Source organism: Accipiter gentilis, chromosome Z, assembly GCF_929443795.1.
Source record: "Accipiter gentilis chromosome Z, bAccGen1.1, whole genome shotgun sequence".
Lineage (NCBI taxonomy): Eukaryota > Metazoa > Chordata > Aves > Accipitriformes > Accipitridae > Astur > Astur gentilis.
In genome coordinates, this window is record NC_064919.1 from 31566298 (window position 1) to 31588817 (window position 22520).

General features: G+C 41.0%; 1 protein-coding gene and 1 long non-coding RNA gene across 5 annotated transcripts in view; one reads left to right on the forward strand and one right to left on the reverse strand.

Annotated features, from left to right (window-relative positions):
• The window catches only part of RNF38 (ring finger protein 38), a 129458-nt gene that overhangs the window by 32864 nt on the left and 74074 nt on the right, over window positions 1-22520 (forward strand). The gene's annotated exons all lie outside the window — the stretch shown is intronic.
• On the reverse strand, window positions 10700-21547 carry LOC126036508 (uncharacterized). Of its 2 annotated transcripts, none has more exons than XR_007505171.1 (3): window positions 21095-21547; window positions 15006-20289; window positions 10700-12649 (listed from the first exon to the last, which is right to left on the reverse strand). It is a non-coding gene; the product is annotated as an uncharacterized LOC126036508 (long non-coding RNA). The 2 variants fall into 2 exon arrangements; XR_007505172.1 differs by having other exon boundaries at window positions 15006-16830; window positions 17414-21544.

Consider the following 22520-nt stretch of genomic DNA (forward strand, 5'->3'; position numbering starts at 1 on the left):
ATGGTGAGAAAGGGAGTGAAGTGAGAGTGAGAACTACTCCTTTGGGGACAAAAGAAACCTTCCAGGCTTTTAGCTAGTTCAACAGCTGGCTTTATTGCAGAAGTATGTTGGTTTGTTACAACAGTCTTTTTGAAAGCAAGGTGATATGCTTTCCCATTCTGGGTTGTCAAGAACTAGGTGGTATCTGGGTCTGAAGTTTTGCAAGGTTGACATTATGATGTTTTAAAGCTCTTCAGTTTTATGGGTGGAAAATAGTAGCTTTTAGGTAGGAAGAAAGAAAGGAACAAGTTATTTTAAAAATGAGGTATTTCTGATGAATCTATAAAGTGAAAATGCATATTCTGCCTCTGGAGTGGCAGAGATGAGGTGGTCTAACCAAGGCGCGCATCCAGGTGTGTCAGCAGTATAAACTGCTGATCATTGAAGAAAATCTGTTCATTTGGTCTTTAATTCAGTGCTGAGATAGCACTTAATGTTGCAAGAACTTTCTCCCTTCAGTGTGAAGGAAATGTGGCTAGAAATAGCAGAGAAATGTACAAGACAAAAAGATCTGTTGGGCCAGTTTTTGGTTACTATCACTTCTCCACATAGCTTTCTGTGAAATACCATACATAAGATCTTTAAGTTCTAGCAGCAAAAGTGATTGGGCGGGTGGTGGTGTGTGTGTAGCAGTTTGTTATCTGGTGATGGCATGGGCAGCCTATTCACCAGAGCTTTCATAAGGAGCTGAACTCTGGACATTCTTGCAGAGGTAGCCTGGGACACCGGCAGGAGTACCTACAAAAAAGGAGAGTTCTTCAGAAAAATTAACCACATCAGACTTTGCAACAGCTACAAGGTCTTCAGTCATAGAGATCATAACAAATTCACCTTGGTTACTGAAAGTACTGTTACTGAATAAGGTGAACAACTTTCATGTGCCATGGAAATCCACTGGTCACTTCAGGCCTGGCTGTTTTGTGCGTTGCTGCCAACAAAAGTATTTGTTGGAGGCCCTGTGTTTGGTAACTGGCCATTGCAGCTGCTCTGACTCTGAAAGTTGTTCAGAAGACATAAAGAAAACACGGGGGATTTGGTGTGTGTGGTTGTTGGACTTCAGCTTCCTTGTGGTGTACCTGTAACTTCTTGATATTGTTTGGTTTATGTACTCAAATGTTGGGAAAGTTGGTGAGGGTGGAGTTTATGTTAGAAGTAGTCTAAAGCATTTTATTCTTTTTAGAAACCAAATGTTCATGTTTTGCAACAGCTTTGATGGTTTATATCAAACTGTTCACATCCTACAGTAGAATCTGTGCTGTGATTTTGAAGTCAAGCAAACTGAAATGGTTCAAAATTCTGTTGCACCAATATTTTCTTCGAGCTCTCACTCTAACAACATGCTACCAGAATTTTGCACCAACAGTTCAGCAACATTAATTGCCATTTGGCTAAATTGGAGCTCCAGCTGACCATGAGTGCAGTGCTGGAGGCTTGACTAAGCTCTCTCAAAGGCTGGTCCCTGAGGGTTCCTGCCACCAGCATGTCACATACATGGTTATTTGATCTGTGTGTAGCAGTTAATGATTCTAATGGCCAGTGCCCTTCTTTGCATGGTAGATCCGCTAACAGGTTTATCAAGCCATGGAATTTCCCGCAGCCTACTACAGGCCTGTACATTGCAGCTGCTGTGCAGTGACTCACTTAATGCTGTAGTGTAGTGGCTTTAAAAAGACAGTGCTGTAGATGGAGTCCTGTGTGTGTCCTATGATAATTAAAAGGATTTAAGTCAGATAAAATTTTTGTACAGCGTTTATTGCTCCTTACCAATCCAGCCTCCACTTCTCTGAATGGCGGAGTCTGTGTCTTGGAAAATGTTACTCTAATGTCTGAAGTGCTCAGGAAGTGTTAATGAATGTGAAGAACACCGCTCTGTGTTGCATTACCTAAGAGGTATTTCTGATACTGTTCTGTGTCAGGGAGAAGCCTTTTCTAATGGTCTAAATCTTTGCTGGAGTGAAAGGGACCGTGTCCAAAAAACCTAGGGGGCCACCAGTGTAGCTTTAGAATGCAAGCACAGAAATTCTTAGTGTTTCCCCAAAGGTAAAATAGACTTATGCTGTTGGAATGTTTTTGTGAACTTTCTATGTTCTGTGGGATATTTTTTCTTAACGGGGAAAATAGCTAAGGGTAGGAGTTTAAAGTGCATTACCTGCCATTAAAAAAAATTTCCCCCTCCCCTTATGAAAACAACTTGTCCTCCTCCAAAATCAATGGGAAATTTTTCCTTTGACCTAACCTTCTGTCCCCAGTTGTCCTCACCCTAGAGGATAGTCAGATAGTGTTCCTAGCAAATATCTCATCAGTTTCCCTTTTACTTTATGTATGTTTGTATTACCACACTTTGGAATTTTATGTATGTGTTCTTTTTCCCCATTCCTTTACTTTTGCTCTTATTTCTGAGGCATGCGGAGACAGGGGTGGCAATATGGGCTTACTTAGGTGGTAGTTACTGTGTCCATTTGCTCCCTAATCAGGGCTCTGGATGTGTTCAAGAGGGGGAGATTGGCATTTTATGGAGGATTTGATTACTGCAGGGTTTGTGAATAGGTGGGAGCCTCAGAGCAGTCCTGTGGGTGGCCCAGGAGACGCATCCTGGGGGTGTTGTGGTCCAGAGTCCTGGAGAACCTGGCTGGCAGTCCACCAAGGAGGGGGGATTGGTGTGGTGGGAGACCAAGGGAACTCACTGGAGCATTGTGAAAACTGTACAATTTTGTCTAATCAGCAGATTCCATTTTAAATAATGCTGAATGAGAATTTTTCCTGAACTGATCTACTTCTGACCCTCAAATCATGCTTTGTGTTTCCTTGTCTTTAATGCTCTTCAGCTTTTTATCTGCCCAAATGGCTGACCTCGGTAACTGGCTTCCATGTGTCCCTCTAAATAATATATGGGGACTTTCATTCTGTGTCAGGTGCAGTATTTTGCAACTCTTAAAGCCTTTGTTTTTTGGTTGAAGTCCTCTTTTTGTTCCGCCCCCCCCCCCGTGTTTCCTATCTAGCAGAAAAGAGAAAAAATACTTTTAGTTGTCGCTCAAATCATAGCTGAATAAACTCTCTTGAGGCTGGTAACCATCCCATGGGTTTATGTGTTAAGAGTATTGGGGTGGCACAGGGTTATATATTGTTCTTATTACTTAGAAGTCTTGCTTTTTATTAACGCGTTGCTCTACAGGGGAAAACCCCACATTTAAAACAAAAATGCATGGAGATTGGAATAAACTGAGCTATATCAGAAACCTTTTTCAAAATTGTCTAAAAGTTAAATATGTTTAACAGTAGTATTTGTGTGGTTCAATATAGTTTTCTTTGGAGACCATGAAAACTGAAAACTAGGAGGGGTCAAGTGTGTGTTTACTGTAGCGATCTTTGCTTGTACAGGGAGTTTCTTACTGGTTACAGAGCAGTTTAGTGAGCAACCTCCCAAAGGGCCTACTGGGCAGCTTGTAGACCTGGTGGTAAGCTCTGATGCTTTTTATTAGGAGGTTTTAAGTAGTCCCAGAGTGCCAGTAAAGCAACTTCTGTTACTTTAGGTATATATTCTAGATGCGTAAAGTGCAGGAGACTGACTGACCCCTGTTGACTGACCCCTGTTGTCCAGAGGCAGTTAAAGCTGTGAGGAAATTCCTTGACTCGCAATGTCTGCTGTCCAAAAGCAAGGGTTCACTTCTCTAAATGCAGATTGAAAACTAAAGCACAGCAAGGTCATGTTAAAGCTCTGTGTGATGTACCAAGAAAAGATACAAACCTTGCAATACCAACAAATACAGATTCTGTGAAATTGTGGGAAGCACTGACTTAGAAGTTATAATGCAGTGTTGGGGAGTCTCCTTAGCACTTTTTTTTTTTTAATTATTTATACATGGCAAGTTTACGTCTGTTATCATGCAAGTCTCATAAAACATTTATAGCATCCCCCTTACCTTTGCTGGAGAATGAGTATCTTCTGTCCTTGTGAGCTGGATCTTTAATGAGCTGTGAAAAGAAACAGAACAGCACAGTATTCCTCATTTTTGAAAGAAGTAGACTACATTGGTCTGAGTGGAATAAATCCTCTTGGAAGTCATTTCTGGGTACATGAAGAAGGAAAGGGATAAATGAAGCTTCACCAACCTGAGATTGTTTTCTGTGATGAAATCACTTTATTTGTAGATGCTGGGAGAGTAGAGGCTGTCACCTGCCTTGATTCTTGGCAAGGCTATTGCTGTGCTCTCCCATGTCATCCTTGCATCCAGGTTGGGATGGTAAGGTCTGGATGGGTGAAAAACTACTAGATGAGTGAAAAACTGACTAGATGTTTGAGCTCAGAAAATAGTGTTTAGTGGGTAATACTCACTACTGGCCTCCAGATAATAATATCACAGGGGTCTATCCTGGGATCTGTTTAATGTCTTTACATCTCCTTGTCCAGGCTATTGGTAATGTATCTCATCGTCAGGGAGTGACTCCAATCACAGTTTTGAAATATCTATATTCATAGTCATAAACCATAGTTAGCAATTTTGACATGATTATAGCCCTTGCCTGTAAGGTAGAATTAAAAAGATGCCAATTTTGGCATGTTGTAGCAGTAGAACTACTTATGTGTCTAGTAGTCCAAAAGTTGCCACTTGTGTCAATGTTATGGAAAAAAAAGAAGAAAAAAACCAACTACCACTCCCCAAACAAAACAAACAAAAAATCTAAAACTAACCAAAGAAAAAACTCCCACATACCTATGTGACTTCTTCATGAAAAGAGCCTGAGAAAGGATAGCTTTTTTCCCCAAAATCCTTATGCATTACACTACTACTAAGTCTGATTTTTGATTCTTTCCTGTTTGTTTTTAAGTGTCTGTATCCTTTGTTGTGGTATATAGGAATGCAGATGTTACTTTTATGACCTTTACAAGCTGTATTTCTTTGTACTGTATATGAACTGTTGATGCGTAACATTTAAAATTAACAAGTTTAGAAAACACCCAGGAGAGTTTGGAGTATTTTTCCTCATTTGTTTACTTTAAGTATGTGATGATGATTGATGTATGGGGTCTTTTCACTACTTCCATCTACTTTGACAGATCTTTTCTGATGACTTCTGTGTGTGTTTCTTTCATAGATCAATAGAGTAAGGAGAATGATGTTTTCCTCCTTAAATGTACAGTCACAAACCATGCTGAGCAGCTGGTGTAGGTGCCCAAATAAAACCTCGTAGTGTTTTCACTCATTCTTTTCTAATGAGGTAGAAAATTGGGTGTCATTTCTTAAAATGATGTGAATGTTTTGTCTTCAGGTATGATCAGTGAGTCTTAATAGCTGAAATGTATTTAACTGTTGAAAAGACAAGGAGTCAACCTTTCTTGCTGTTCCTTATCTACAGACATGATGAAATCGGTAGCTTTGTGCTTGACTCAAATGAAAGGGAGCCTGACCTTAGTGTATAGATCTGTTTTACTGGCAATTTCTGGGTTTGAAACAGGAATTAAACTACAGTGTGCTTGCTGCATGGGTTGTGTGTCAAGTATGGGTGTGTTACTGTAGGACCATTTTACTGATGTTATCAATGGGATAGTTTAAGGTGCCTGCCAACATAGACGCTGCTGCTTGTACGCACAGCACCGAGCATTGTGAGGGTTGTGAACTCTGATCCCCTTCAGTGGCAATTGCAAGAGGATATTTTTCCCCCGAGATTAAGTAAAGATGCAGTATAAAATTCTAAATGGAGGCTATGGATATGCTTATTTAAGGCTGTTGGGATGAGAAAAGAGAGGAACCAGTTTGATTTAGGTTAGCTCCAAGGTAACAAGAGAGAAGGAAATGGGACTGTTTCATTTTGGTTGCAGAAGGCAGAAGGAATTGGGGTGTGATGTAGTAGAGATGCTGCATTCACTTACTTCGTGTTATCTGTTTCATATATTAATATGGGAAGGAATTTCCGGATCTGCATCCTCTAGAGAACATTTTAGGAACAAGACCTGGTAATGAACTTCTTGTTACATAAAACCAGATGTTCCTTCAGGCTCCTGTCACATACTAGATGCTTTTTTAGACTAGTCGTGGGAGACAGAAACCTGCTTCAATGTGCAGGTGTAGCTTTCTCAGTGGGTTTTTACATCTGTACGTGAGCTCTTTGACTGCCCTTACTTTGTGCATAGACTACATTGCGTTCCGTTTTCTGCTTGTTTTGTAGCTACATTCTCATGCTTCCTCCTTCACTTGGAAGCTGGGCTGCATCGTGTGTGTGTCTGTGTATGTCATTTACTCACTGAAGACATGACTTCTACCCTGTGGTAGTCATGGCTTAAGGCTGGGGAAGGCCTTTCTCTTTCTACCAGTATATAATGCTTTACTCATGCCATTTTAGGGTTTGAATGTTAGCTGGTTTTCTGCATAAGCCAGAATGGTAAGAATGGTTCGTAGTACCTGGCTTACTGCAGCTGGAGTACCCAGAGGTTTAGTTTTGAGTTTTGATATCCATTTCAATATACCTGTGCCTGGATCTACTGTGCTTCTAGGTTTTTTCTTTGGTGCTATTTATGATAACATGAGGGAGAACTCTCCCATCTCAGGCCTCCTTTCTTCCATTTGTAATGATGAAAGAATTATTTGCACTTGGTCAAAGAGGATGAGATATAAAAACTAAGTTAATCAGCCTGTTATGAGCGAAAAGCAGGTGTGGATCCCTCAGGGGTTAGACACAACACTCAGCAAGTGAAAGCTTTGGCTTTAATGAAGGCCTAGCGTTATGACGGTGGGAGCCCCGGGATGCCAGTTCAATTATATGGGGACCCACGCAGCAGAGCCCTGCTCAGGAGTGAAGCTCAAGGGGAAGCACTGCAGGGGTGGATAATAAAACTTGTTTCAATTTAATGTATCATACATGTGCAGTGTCCTGGTTTGGTCATTAGCGACCTCACTGATGTAGTGCAGGTGCTGCTGTTGTCCAAATTCCAAGATCCACAGCTGGCTGCCATTGTTGGCGCTTGTACAAAAGTAGGTGCAGATGTCAGAGCAAATGATCCTGAGTTACTGTGACAATGAGATAAAATGTGCTTGAGATCTACATGCTCAAATGGGATGGGAAGAAGCCAACTGTCCCAGGTTACAGTAACAACAAGATAAGATGTGTTTGGGGCCCCAATCAGACAGGGGAGGCAAACTATCCTGGGTTACCATAACAAAGTATTCTCATGCCTTACATAGGGTAACAGGGTTTTCTTGATAGATTTCTTGAATACATCAGGACATCTCTTTACATGTCACAGTTACTAGAAAAAGCATCTTCGTGAGCTTCATTGTCCCATGCAGACTGTGTGAGAGGGACAGAATACCAAATTTTATTTTTTTACTACATATCCTCCACACTTTTTCTGGTCTTTTTTTTTTTTTTTTCCACATTTACTTTCAGCCTTTGGACAGTAGGAGGAAAAAAACACAAAAGATAAGCAGCCATGTGGTCACACGTATTTTTAAGAAGAAATGGCAGTTGTCATTTGTTCTCTGTTTTTCCTTTCTCAAAGTCAAACCTCAAAGAGGAGGCAGTCCAAAACATTCTGGCTCATATGGAGATGATTCTCAAACTTGACTGCAGTTTTACTGTTTGGCAGGGCTTGGTGGGTGGATTCCTTTTCCCCACACCGCCACCCCTCCAGTTGGTATTGTAATGATTAAAGTGCAAACCTTGGATTTGCTTTTCTGGTCTCCAGCTCTGCCAGATCACATACTGCCTTTTCTCAGACTAGCTTTCATGCTGTCCTTGCACAGAGCAGCAAGTCTTTCCTCTCCATAAAAATTAGGAAGGACAGTACAGTAAATAATGCATTCACTCGGCCAAGTTAGTTCAGATTCGCTGGTGTGCTTTGGTAGTGACGCTGTACTACATAACAGAAACTTAGTTTTGTTACTTGGAACATGTTACCTGAGAATCTGACCGGAGAAACCCCTACAAATGGTCTCCTGAAGTTGTTGCATTCTCCTAGGGCATAATGTGTGAAACTCTCTAGCATTATGTTGTGCCCCCTCTTATTGCTGTCATGTTCAGATGCCTTCCTTTCTGTGAGTAGGATAGTCTCACCTGCTGATTATTTGGGCCATTAACAAGGTGGTTGCTGTGGCATCCTCTGCACACTGTTTTGCAGGTGAACTATAATGTGCATGCTTTCTCAGCCTTAGTCATTTGGGTAGTGGATGGTGGGATCCAGTCTTTAGTGTCCAATCTGATACCCTGTAGTCTGCATGGCTCTTCCTGGCCTATTGCTTATGCCACTCCTTGTCCAGCTGGTTTGTGCATCTACTGAGTTACCTGGCACCATGTCTAACTCCCTTAGAGTGCATGGCAAAAGTGACTAGTATGCTGAGATGGCAAAATGCTTCTTGGACAAATGCTGCAAAGCTTGTCTATGCAAAAAAAAGTCAGATACTGGTAAAACAGTTTTGCTAGTATTGCTGCATACATTCTATCTGTTGGATTTGGCCCAATTACCTCAGGTAAGGATCATCTCTACTTCAAACTGATCTACGTAGCCATGCTGGTGAAAAGGTATCATATAGACCTGATCTCCAGAGTTTCAGCTTTCACCTAGGCAGGATGTTTTTGCCAGCAGATGTTGGTTGTAGCATCAGTTCTTTAGGCCCCTCGATCCCCTTGTGGCTTAAAGGCATATGCTAGGTTCATGCAGTATTGTCATATTCCCGTGAGAGAAAAACCTGGGTTGGATGCAAGCTGCCTTATGTTTTGTGGCTCCTAACTTGGCTTCTCTTAGTGTCCATTGTGAAACATACACTGGCATGGTTTGTGGCCCTGTCTGTGGCCAACACACTGAGAATATAAATCTGTTGAAGCGTGCCTCTGAGACGCTTGTCATAACCTTGGCTCTAACAGTCCACAGAGCAGTCTCCAGTGTATGCCAAGATGGCAGCCATCATTGGCTGCAGCTGTGAACTCTTGTGAAGCCTTGAATACAGCAGTATTCAGGGGCTAAGTTAAGCTTTCATAAACAACTCAAATCAGTGCATATAGCACCCCACGAATCAGTCTTCTGAAACTGCAGTAAAAGAATCCTTCATAGTTCCAGAAAACTTTGCTGTGCTTCTAGAAATGTGCTTTGATACAACAGACCTAGGTGTGGGCGGAGGGGAGAGCCTTTAGATGGGATGTTGCACCACAGATTCTCAGTGATCTGAGCCTGGGTTTTCAGTCAGTAATTTTAAGCCAGTATGATAAATAGTTCTTCAGAGCTACCTACAGCTGCCAGAGGGAGTTTCAACAGTAATTTTCAGGAACATCTGCAAATACTCCACTGTTTAAAAAGGACAGTGCTTGCTTTCTGTTTAAAAGATGTGTTGCAGTTTGGATGTTTGTAGTTGGTGGATTTCAGTGGCTTGGGGTAATAGTGAGAGGGCAGACAAGCTGCAAAGAATTTTTTTTGCAAATTACAGTGGGCTCTCAGATAGCACATTATTGTTTCATGTTCCATATTTTACAATTAAAGGAGCATTTTCTTTTCTAAATTGAGATTTGTCTGAGGTTCCAATGGATATTTTTCTGTTCTTCTTGCTTTAAAGCTTGTGATAAAACTTGTATCTCTAAATAGTCTTTCCTGGATATTTGTCTCACTTATTTCATTGCTGTTTTATAGGTTTGCTTAAAAAAAGTGTTCAAAGTGTATGTAAGCTTTAGGATCTGGATTTGTACTTGCATAGTTGGCTCCTAAGTGGAGGTTTCCAATTACAGATGTGTGCTTTTGACTCCTGTTCATCCTCCTCTCTGATCCCTCAATGTGCTTAATTTCTTTCAACTACAGGTACAGATATGCAAGAGGTCCCGTATTAACTTTGTGCCTGGTGACTAACAATAGAGAGAGGCCTGCAGGAGCAAATGTTGACTGTTCACTGTCACCTTTCAGTTTGTATGTTCAGGAGAATGCTGAAAGAGAACTCACTTGTTCCATGATCTCACTGAGCATCAGAGTGAGGCTGACCATCCTGCAGTTCCCCAAACTGTCCTTTTGGCCATTTTTTTTTTCCTTTTAAAAAGATTGGTGCAACATTTGCTTTTTCCTAGTCTTCAGGGACCTCCCTGATCTCCATGACACTTCAAATGTGAGAGAGAGCAGCCTTGCCATGGCAATGCCCATCTCTCTCCTCAGTACCGTTGGATGTAGCAGGTCTGATCCCATGGACTTGTATGAATCAAGTTCTCTTAAGCAATTTCTGACTAAGTTGTTGTCAACTGATGGCTATCCTTTCCCTCCTTGAACCCTGTCTCTAAGAACAGACACTGGAAGACCTTGCTAGTGAAAAACAAAGGCAAAGAAGACACTGAGTAGCTCTGCCTTATCTGTATCTGTTGTCACTAAATCACTTACTCCATTCAGTAACTGTCCCACATTTTCATTATTCAGTCTTTTACCTTTAATGTAGCAGTAGAAGCTCTTCTTGTTATCCTTATGATGCTTGCAGGTCTGACCTGCAGCTGAGCTTAGCCTTTCCTGCTACCATTCCTGGATGCCCAGGCAATGTTTCTAAATTCCTCTTTTGTAGCCTAGCCTTGCTTTCACCCCCTTGTCACAACCCAGACTGGACAGACCAGGGAGTCATGTTTAATTTGAAATTCCCTCGGGCTAAATCAAGGTGAAATGACACCAAACGATCAGTTAAAGATTTTATTAATGACAAAAGCAAACTGAACTGGGGAGGTGTGGTAGTAGGTGGCAGGGTTTCTCACAACAGGAATTGGCATAAGACTACTTCTGTAAACTGTGTAACTATATACATCAATTCAGGGAATAAGGAGATCCCTCCCGTTGAGTCACGAGGTTCAGAGCAGACCCCCTTGCTTTCCAGACTCCTCCTCAGAGAATGGTCTAGGGGCAGCTGGATCCACTCTTAGTCTCAGACTTGGTCAACAGTTTATATCTTGAAACAGATGAGGTGAAGGGATTGTGGAAAAGGAAAAAGAAAGAGAGAGGAAGACAGAGAGAGAAAAAGGAAAAGAGAAAGATTTCACCGGTCCTGGGTCCAGCGTTGGTCAGCTGAGGTGTCCAGTCAGCCAAGGGGTCCAGTCCCAGTGGGCTTCAGTTTGTGTCCTTTTATCATCCTTGATCCTCCTTCGGGCGGGCACCTGAACTGTCAGGTTAATGAGCAGTTTATGAGCCTTTGGCCTTGGGGGTCGTTTGTGGAGTAACTTTTCCTTCCCTGCAGACGTGGCCATTGTTTGATCTTTGTATCAGAACAGCTTATCAGAACAGGGAGCTGCGCACCCTCCAGCATGCCCTCCCCCTCCTGTTGCTGATGTCTGAGCTGCTGGGCTTTTCACCTTGGTTTGCTGCTGTGCAGGGTTTGTCTTTAAGCAGAACTTGCCCCACCACAATGTTTGAGACATTAACTCTTTCAGTCTCACACTCCTGTATGCTGCCTTTTTGCAGTGCAGTTCCACCGTAAGTTCCTTCCTTGGCTGGGCTGGTCTCCTGATACATCTGCTTGATTTCCTGAGTATTGGGCTGGACTGCTCCTGTGCTTGGAGAAAGTCCTTAAATACCTGCCAGCTTTCTTGTGATCCTTTACCCTTCATTGCAGCTTCCAATGGGATCACACCTACCACTCCCCAAGTCTGCTTTCCTAAAGTCCATGGTCTGATTGTACTACTCTTCCTCTCTGCCCTCAGGATCTTGAACTCCCCTATGTCACGATCACTACTACTGAGACAGCCAGTGATTTTTATGTCCTTAATCAGTACTTCCCTGCCAGTGAATAGCAGATGTGCTTAGCTGTGCACCATCCCAGGTTAGCCTATCCAGTACCTGTACTGGGGAGATACTCTTTTCTAGAAATCTCCTTGACGGTGTGTGTCCCCACCTACTCTTTTGCCTTACCAGCAGATCTCAAGGAGATTAAAGTCATTCATAAGAACCAGGTCTGTGATCAAGAGCAATCCTCAAGTTGTTTAGGGTGCTACAGGGAGGTCTGTAAGAAAGCCATTTCTGCCACGTTGACACGCTTACTGGCCTCTTTTCTGTTGTGGACCCACAAGCTCTCCCCAGCTCTTGTCCCCTGAAAGAGCTCCATATATCCAAATTGCTCTTTTGCATGAAGGCACCCCTTCATCTTCCTTGTCTGCATTTCCTGAAGAGCATCTGTCTGTGCATCACAACTTGGTCATTCCTGACATGTCTCAGTTACTCCAAACACGTTGTGTTGTGACTGGATACAGAGCTCTTGTTCTTTCTGTCTGCTGTCAGGCTGCATGTGTTTGTGCATGTACGCTTCAGACAGGTATCCCTTCAGCCTGTAATGTTTTTCCTGAAGTGCCTCTTTTTCTTGTCACTCCAAGTCCTTTACTTGCTACTGCTGTCCCTCAATTCTTCACTTAATGTAGGACAAAATCTCCCTTTTCAATTGGAGATAATGTGAGCTAAAAGTAATTTAACTGAAAAAAATTGATGTATTGTCTTCACTGATGTTGCTGTGCAAAGAAGTAAGTGGAAAGGATAATATTCTGCATCTGTTCATGCTGGCTACATTCTGCACTTTGCATCCACTGATACCTCCCTTGCCAAAATCTTGCTGTGTTGGTTTGGTTTTTTGGGTTTGTTTGTTGGGTTTGGTGGTTTGTTTGTTTGTTTGGTTTTTTAAGGCTGTTCAAAAAAAGGAGAAGAAAAATGTTTCGTTACTAAACTCAGATGTTAAAATAGAATTAATAGTTTAATGAAACCTATTAGAAGCTGTTCCCATTACTATTACTGTAGTTAAAAATTGCTGCTGCCATTATAACCTTATCCATGGCAGAGTTTATTACTTTGTGGTGAAAATATACTGCAGGCAATAGAACTTGGCATTCCTGGCCAGAGCCCAAGGAAATACCGGTGTTTGGTTTCTTTATTTCTTTTGTAATTTAAAAGCATGATTTCATTTTGATTTGAAAGAGGCCAAGTAGTAGAGGTTTTGTGGATTTGGCTGGCTTTTGTGGTTCCTACAGCTATGTTTTGTTTGTATAATAATTGCTGGGTTATTAATTCATAATGTGATCTAATTTGTTTCCATTATATGTACACAGTGTTAAAATTTCACTTGAACATTTACTGTTAACTAACAGTAAAACTTAACATCAAGAGAGCATCTTGGGGATGGCTGTGGTTTAACCCCAGCCAGCAACTAAGCACCACACAGCTGTTCGCTCACTCCTTCCCCCTCCCCACCATGGGATGGGGAGGAGAATCAGAAAAAAACAAGTAAAACTCGTGGGTTGAGATAACAACAGTCTAATAATTGAAATAAAATAGTAATGAAAAGGAAGATAACAGAAAGAGAGAGAAATAAAACCCAAGAAAAAACAAGTGTTGCAGAATGCAGTTGCTCACCACCTACTGACTGATGCCCGAGCAGCCGTCCCCCCTCCCAGCCAACTCCCCCCAGTTGATATACTAAGCATGATGTTCTATAGTATGGAATATCCCTTTGGCTAGTTCGGGTCAGCTGTCCCGGCCATGCTCCCTCCCACCTTCTTGTGCACCTCCTTGCTGGCAGAGCATGGGAAACTGAAAAATCCTTCACTTAGGATAAGTGCTACTTAGCAACAACTAAAACATAAGTGTGTTATCAACATTATTCTCATACTAAATCTAAAACACAGCACTATACCAGCTACTAGGAAGAAAATTATCCCAGCTGAAACCAGGACAGGGATTTATTTTATACCCATTTGAGTACATTTTAATGCTTCCCTATAAACACACAAACACAGAAACAGACTGTACATGCACACAGTTTGTCATAGCTGGAAAAAACAGACCTGTGACTCGGCAACTTCAGTTTGCTTGTTCATGCTCTCAACTGATTTCAGTGAGACTAGTAGCATACCTTAGCTTTCCTCAGCATCTCCTGCCATGTGAGCATGTGCACATTTCTGATTATTTTTCATTCTGTTCAGTTCTTGCTGCAGACATTGTGCAGTGATCCCAGTGATTCAGGCAGGTGATTAAAAGGAAGTCTCTATTTGTGAATTACTTTGCAAGAGGGTGTTTCGGAGAAAAGCCTATTCTGCACATATTTACTGTATGGTTGTAGGTAGCTCTGTACCTAGTTCTGGTTTTGCTTGCTAGCTTCTACAGTTTTGGAAAAGTGCAGGTGAATTTTATGTACTGTTAATAGGGTTTTAGAGTCAAGGCTGTGCAGAAATAGCTTGAGTAGGACTATCAACAAGACTTTGTTTTGTAGGGAGTTGTAGGGGTGTTGTATGACAGGGTTTAGGTAGTATGAGTTTACTGGTATGATTAGAAAACCAAGTCCCCAACGCTATAAGGCAGTTTATCTTGGCAAAAACATATTCTGCCAGTAAAAACTGCATAACCTAGGTTGGCTTTTGAAACAAGTATCGTATGTGATTTTTTTTTTTTTAAAATATGTTCATGTTTATACATGTTGCCTGATGGTAAAGTAGTAAAGCTGTAATTTGTGTCACACTGCGCACTGTGTTCAGGCAGCTCCCCAAGTTTTACAAACTGTCAAATAGGCAGGTATAGTTAAGCACACACATTTAAATAAGGAAGAAGAAGTTAGCTCACTGTATAGTGCATTTAGAATTTTATTTCACTTGTTTGGTAGCTGAAGGCACTTTGCCTTCTGCCTAACATCTGGTAAACCCATCCAGTATAAACCATAATACTCCTAGTTTTACTAGGCATTTTAGTTTCCTTGTCGTGCCAAGTGGAACCGCAGTGGGAAGTGTTCACAGGGAAACTCTGTGCTACACATTTTGTGAATGAAGGATTTGCAGCTGCTTCATTTTCTGTCCCTTTATTTTTTCTAAGAATAATGAAGTGACAAGACTTTTAATTACATCAAGGGACATTTCTGCATTGGGAAACCAATTTCTCTAGGTTATAGACTTAAAGTGGATATAGTCTTTAGGACAGAGATAAAAATATTCCTTATACTGAACATACTTTCTGATGCTTAAAAAATAAATAGTTTAAGTTACCCTTCTCATGATACCTCTTTGTATGGTAGGTTGGGGGGGGGGGGGAGGGCGGGCCGGCAGTTAAGCTTGGTAATGTTAAGCCAGCTTTTCAGGTGATGTCCCTTTTGGTCAGTTGGCGACTGCTAAGGACGGAGTTAAATGGTGTCTGGGAAGACCATGGATGCTGGGTGAGGGGTATTTGTGCTGTAACATGAGAAGTCACCAAGCAGGTCTGTTGGGAGGCTGATGAAGGAAGGTAGCAGCAAGGTCCAGGACTTTCTATCCAAATTCTTGATCAAAGATCACTCTTGTCATCGTATGCATCCCAGGCTGCTTGTGCTGATGGCTGTAGGAGGAGCTATGAGGCAGCAAAGAAAGGCTCAACAAGTATCTGGTGCCTGGACTTTTAAATATGCCCATGAGTGTATCTGAGAGGAGGCTGATAACTGGAAAACTTCTCAAATTAAAATCTTCAAAAACTTATCAGATTAAACATTTGGCCCATTTAAAGATTTAAATATTTTAACAGGACCATTTTTAATAATCAACCTGTAGCCACTTAAAAGTAGTTACGTTGTGGTCTTCTCTTCAGGGGTCTTTTGTTCAAAGGTCTTTTGTTACCCGGTTGGGCTTCCAGCACCCACCCCACCCCAGTAACAAATCAGCAATTTGCTTTACATTTCAGAGAAACGATCCAGTTAGGTTTTGCAGCCCCGTACCTTATAAATAAATGCTGTCATAAGACAAAATACGAAGTTCCTTACTTTGTTGTTGTTTTTACTTCGTGTATGTTTATGCCAGCGTGCCTTGCGTCTTGCTGCTTTTGAATTCGGAAAGGTTGTGAGTGAGGTTTTGGTGAACTCGGTCAAACTCAGTCCGACTGGGGTGGAGGGCACAGCCTGGGTGCAGAGGGACACACGCCTCCCCCGCCGAAGGGTAAGAACAGCCGCCGGGGTGCTGCAAACAAACGCCCCGCCCAGGCCTGCCCCGCCGGCGTTCCCCCCGTGGCCGAGGGCGCCCCCCGGTGGCTGCGGGCGGCCACGCCCGTGCCGGGCGGGACGGTCCGGCGCGGGGGCCGCGGGGGTAGCCCTCGGCCTGTGTCCTGCGCCGTGCGCTTGACCGAAGGTAAAAGACCACAGCCGTGCGTGGCCGTGAGGACGCGTCAGGGAGCAAAGGAAATGGAGAAGTGAGCTTACTCTGTAATGAATGGCTTTTTCCCGTGGTGTACTTGAGGACTGTTGTTCGGTTGGTTGAAATTATGATTTCTGCTGCCATTACTAAATTACCAGTGTATCTTACAGAACAGAGAACAGCATATAAAAACACATAAACTAATAGAGAAACACGTTAGCACTGACAAGCAGTGGAAGCGTAAAAAATAGGAGAATGAAACTAGAAGATTTCTTGTGTATATCTGACAACAAATACCACCAATGTGTGCACACTTTCTGTCCACCTTTAAATGGGAGGGAAAAAAGCCTCAAACAAAACCCTTAGACCACCACACAAAAATATATTCACATAACTACTAGGTTAGATTGGTTTTAATTAATTCAAATTGCCAAGTAGGATACCTACTTCAATTATGTTTTTCAGTTTAACTTTGGAACATTCATCTAAAGAAAACTTGAGTCTTACTAGTTAATAACTATGATACTTCTGACTGAACGTAGCTTTTGTATATTTGCTAAATTTTGTGAGGAAAGGAGGTAACTTACAGGCACACTTAAGCAATTTATGTAGCTAGCATTTTATTGGCTTCTTGTGTTCTGTGTTTTAGTCCTTTGGAAAATTGCATGTATGTTTTGCGGTTTTTTCCTTGATAAGATTACTTTTTACTTCTTAATTGATGCTGGGCTCCTGTTGAACAGGAACATAATGAAACTAAATTTAGACAACAAGCTTGTTAAAACATTCTTAAAAGGCAGACGTATGTTTATATATGTCAGTGTGCTGGGAATAAAACAGCTTAGGAAAATGAAAACAAAATCTTGGGGGGAGTTGAAAATTTGTCTTTTCTCAATATATGGTATTTATAGAACAAGTGATTTAGTATTCACTTGCACTTTGCTTTCTTTTTCAAGTCAATAAAAATTAGACTGTTTTCTCCTACAATTTATAATAGATTTTCTAACTTTGAACAAGTAAGCTATTAAACTGAGAGAAATCACTCTCTTTTCAACTGAAAGAGGAAGAAAAGGCTTCAGCTTTTCAAAGAACACCCTAAACAATTCTGACTTGATTTGGTTAGTCAAGAACTTCCAGAGGCTTGACTGATACTAAAACTTCAAGACTAACATATACCATTTGAAATATTCGATTATTGTTTCTTTTTTTTTTTTTTTTATTCTAGACAACTTAGGCTTTGATTTTAAGTACATTTTTAAATCACTTGGATTGTGTTTAAATTCAGTGTCTTAATTTAAAACTTATGTCTTTTTACCTGCTAGTTTGTGATGTTCAAAGACTCTTCCTTGGATCAGGCATTGCAATCAAGGTTGTGCATACAATCTTTATTTTGGTCCATCTTGATTTTTCTTGGGCAGTGTATTACTATGGAATTTAATTGTTCTGCATTTTTCTTTATGATGAAAGGGTTTGGAATGGAAATGCTCTCTTGAGAACTCCTGAGTAATCTTATCTTTTGAAATACTGCGAAGTGAATGTCAAGTCCAAAAAGTGGGGCTGTGTGGCTATTTGAGTCTCAGGAGACCTCCAGATGGAAGAATCTTTCTGTATGCTGTGAATTAATGAGAATCTGCCTGTATGCTGCATATTTTACAGAAGCAAAAGGGACCTTACCTTAAGCCTTGGTATTATCCACCTTACTGATTTTGATCTTGATTAGGCCATTTGATTCCAAATTTTTAACATAGATGGATGGGTGCAACCCAGCTTGTGTTGCTTGAATAGATACTTGGCAGAAAGGTAGATTAACTTTCTGATAGATATTAACAGCGGTGATTTCAGAATCACCTAAAGCAGTTAATTCCAAGTAACTAAGAGAGAAATGAAAACTTGGACTTCTTTGTAACAGTGTTCCTTTATCACAGGTCAGGTATTGAGTTCTGCATGTCTTTAGCTGCTTAAGTTGATAGTGTGTTTAAGAATGGAGAAAAGAATGTTAGTCAGAGCTACTTTTTTTGATCTGCTCTTTGCAAAAAAACCTATTCTTTTCTGCTGAGAACCTTAAGAACCTTTGTGAAGAACCTTAGGTGAGTTTTTGAAGATGCAAGGATTATCAGAAGGGAAGATTTGAATGAAGTTCAAATTTGTTATGAAAAGCAGGGGACTCAATGATTGGACAAATTCATGAGGGATCCATCACTGTTCACGAATCAACACCATCCACATGCAACCTGCAGATCAGGGTTCCCAGAACTACTGCTTGTTGTGAGCTGATAGGCTGTGCCAAAGGAAAGAGAAATTAAGTTCTGTTGTCTGTGCTCACTTCAGACAGATTTGTTACTTACCAGCACTGGAACAAGATTGGGGTTTAGACAAGCAGTCCATCTAAGCTCAAGTATTTGTTCTTAGGTAGCAAGCTTCCAGAGTACCTTTATTAGAGTTACTAAGTCTAATAAAGTCAAAATAAAGGTAAACATCAAATTTTTGTTTAGTTTCTCCATTTGCTGCAGTTTACAAAATTAATCCGTTCTATGGCTGACAGGTTTCTAATCTGCGTGTTGGATATGTATTAAGAGTGCCTCTGTTAACATTTAATAAACTTGGTAAGACTTGGTAGCCTATGGAAGCAGGAAAGATAGGCCAAAGATTTTCTATATTTTTAAAAGAGAAAAGGCAACAGCATGCAAAAATAGCGACTGATGTAACCATACTGGAAAGTTGCCTTACTGCTGTTCAGTAGCGCAGTGTGGGGTTTTTGCTGACATTGAAGAAGAAGCCTACTTAGCCCTTTCACCTCCATCCTAGGGCATATGGTTGTTTTTATAGCATGTATTCAGAGGGGGTTTTCTGTCTGTTAGTATTGCTGGAGAACGTAAAGCGAATTATCTGCCCTCAAAATAAAGGAAGAAATGGTATGATGAGATGAACAGACTGGAGCAGCAGGACATGGTGTTTGGTGGCATTTGCATTAACTGTTGACTCTCTGCCTTTTCAAAAAGATACAGTGAGGTATGATAGGGAAACAATTTAATGTGATTTGTTTGATATTTTTTAATTTTGAAATTTAATTAGAAGTTGAAGGCCCTAGAAATGAGGGAGTGGTGTTACTTGAAAAGGGAGTTCTTTGTGTAGATGAAGTATGTGTCTAATTCCCTGGTAGCTGAGCTGGTAAGAGTACAACACTTCCCTGAAAAACAGAAGAGAGCATTCATTTTTTCATAGCTTTTTTCCAAATTGTGACATGTTAGATGGAATTTTTCCAGTGCAACATTTGGGAAGACTTCAGAAGAAATACTCTGCTATCTCTGAGGTCCAGGACAGACAGAAATGCATGTGGGCTGGTTAGGAAAGTCTCTTGGAATATTTCTTCATGAGAAATTTTCTAGTTATATAACATGCTCTCGGGATTTGAAACTTGGCAGAGGCCTGGACTCTTGTGCCAGTGTTCTGACTTACCATTCCCATGGAAATCCATTTCAATTAGAGTAAAGAAGAGCCTTTAAAAATCAAAGTAATCAAAAAAGAAATCAGGATTCAGAAATGCTGGAAATTGAAAGCAACAAACGTGGTGTTTTCTGCATATCTGGTTGCTGACTGATTTACTTGTAGTTTTAACTACAGGTTACAATTGTAATAACTGTGTCCTGTATTTGCGCCAGAGCTAAAATTAGGAACTTTGTATACCTGATGATGTCCTTTCTTCTCAGAACAGACAGTGTGGAAAGTTTTGAAAATGAGCATAGTGTGGACAAGAGCAAGTGGCATGTAGATGGTGACAGGGGCTGGGAGCTGTGGAGATGCCTAAGCAAAGGTAATTAGAGGGAACAGTTGGGAAAGGAATACCAAGATGGGACGAAGTATGTGGTAGTGCATCTTAGTTTTAAAAGACAGAGAAGAAAAAAAGAGTCGGAACAAATTGCAGCATGTCCCCATGGGAGGCACAGCAAATTAGCATAGAATTCCTGTGCTGTAAAGCTGGGTATAATTTGCTTGCTGGATGATACTCCAAAAAAGCAGAACCTGGTTTTCCGGAGAAACATTCAGATGTGTAGATGTCAAATTTGCCCTTATTTTCTCAGAATCTTTGCCTCATTGATTACAATGATACTGCTGCTTGCAATAAAGCAAGTTGAGGTTCCTTGGAAAGTTTCCTTCTTTGTGAAAACCCTATCAGATTGAGACATGATGTATCTAGAAAGGGAGGAAAACTGTGATATTGTGGAATTGAAATCTCTATTATTACTATGTATTTTCTATTATTACTTTATAATCTCTATATTACTAAATATTTCCTTTAATTTTAAAAAAAGTTGGTGTGGTGCCTCTGGCTGGTAATGGACTTACTCTGCACATATAAGAAGAAAGGGACATAAATAAAATGCTGAATGTTAACATGGTTCCTTCTTGGAAAAAAGACTGGGACAAATGCTTACTAATTGGAGCGAGACCAAGAAGGACAGAAAGAGAGAAAGTTATTTCTCGGACCGTCAAATATATATTAACTTCTTCATTTTGTTTGGGCAAGTCACTCCTACTGGTTATTAATGTAAGTTGCAATAGTAAGCACTTAATCAGCTACAGGGAGATGGGAGTTGTGGAAAGCTCTGTCACATCCCAATTTCTCAGGACGACAACTCAGGTTCGCCGATTCCCAGGTCAGGATTAAGGTGAAACAGCACCAGGGATCCTTTAACTCACAAAATGCAACTTTTATTCACTCGCAAGAAGAATTGGCATGAAGCTACGTCGGTAAACTGTGTAACATGGGCTAACCGTATGCCACCAAACATATACTACAAGCCTTGTTTATTTGGGGATCACTTCAGGGAAGAGAATAAGGAGAGCCCTCCCCTTGAGTCACAAGGTTCAGAGTGGACCCCCTTGCTTTCTAGACTTCTTCTCAGAGAGGAGCCTAGGGACAGCTGGATCCTCTCCAAGTCCCAGACTTGGTCAGTGGCAGGGGGAGAGAGAGGGAGAGAGAAGACAAATATTTCACCAGTCCTGGGTCCAGCGTTGGTCCAGCCAGTTGAGGGGTCCAGTTCCAGAAGGGTGTGCCTCCCTGGGGCCCTGTTATAATCTCCTTGCCCCTCCTTCAGGCGGGCACTCAAACTCATTAGACTTATTAGGTGTCGTGCACAGTCTATGCATCTAGAATCTTCTTGACTTTGGTGCATGTGCAGTTTGTGCTTTCAGGACCTTTGGGAAACAGGTCAGTGGGCTCGGGGAGTAACTTCTCCCTCCCTGCAGACATGACCATTATTTGACCTTTCTTCCTGGCACATGCATCATGAAGATGATTTCTTTATCAGCTCTTCACACGGCTGCTCAAGATGGGGAAGTTTGGCTTTCGAAAAGTGCGGTCTCACTTCCATGGGTCCCTCTCTCCCAGCTGCATCCTCCTGTCATTTGTGCAGCCTCAGTGTTCCCATAGAAACCGTTGTCTTTACCAAAATTCTGTAAGAAATGTTTGAGACATAAACTGTGCTTCCGTCAGGCTGTCACAAGCTCATATGCAGTAACAAAGTACTACTTTGGCTTCTCTGGCTTCTCTCCAAGACCAATTTTAATTGTATTAGGTTTTCCCATTTTAGTAGCTAAGCTGTCTTTAGAGAGAGATTGGGCTTTCCCTTTAAATAATTTCCTAGAGATGGCTTGATCATATGTCATTAATCATGCTTTTGGAATTGATCCTGTTTCAAACAGGTATTTGCAAGGTCAGTTCGTAAGTAGGCAGTGCCTCATGGTTACCTTTTGCTTTATGGCTAGATTGAACATGCAGTGAAAATTAAAAAAAAAAAAAGAAAAAGGTATATTTAAAATTTTGGTTCCAGGATTTTGCTGACATTGTTTCATGATAAAAGTAGGAAACTGGAAAAAGTTGGTCATAAATGCATGCTCCGGATTGCTGTTTCCTATCTGTGTTAAAGGCTGCATGAGTCAGACAGCACTCCGACATTTTTACCACTGAAGCTTTCTCTTCTCCAGGCTAGACTGTGTGGAAGCTTTAAGGCTTTTTTTTTTCTTTTTCTTTTTTTTTATTCCCTTAATAAAAAATTCTTTGTATAAATTAATGCTGGGTTTGGTGGGTGATGCCAGAAAGAAACAGGAGGGAGGCAACAAGCTAAGGTTTAGAGTTTAACGTTTAAAGTTGTGCTTCTGTGTTTGTTTTTTGTTGCAATGATGACAACAAGTTTATGTTGTAATGGTGACAATAAATTTAAGCCAAATAAAGCACTTTATTCATTGCATCCAAAAAGAAGTTGTCAGACAGTTTGTATAAGCAGTCTTTGATTTTTCAGAGTCTTAATGAGATTCTCAAGAGAAGATGAATTTCAAGAAAATCAGTTTAATAGTCTAGTTACAAATAGAGAAAAACAAATGGCTTGAAACTTCAGATAGCTTTTGAAAAATAACTTCCAGGA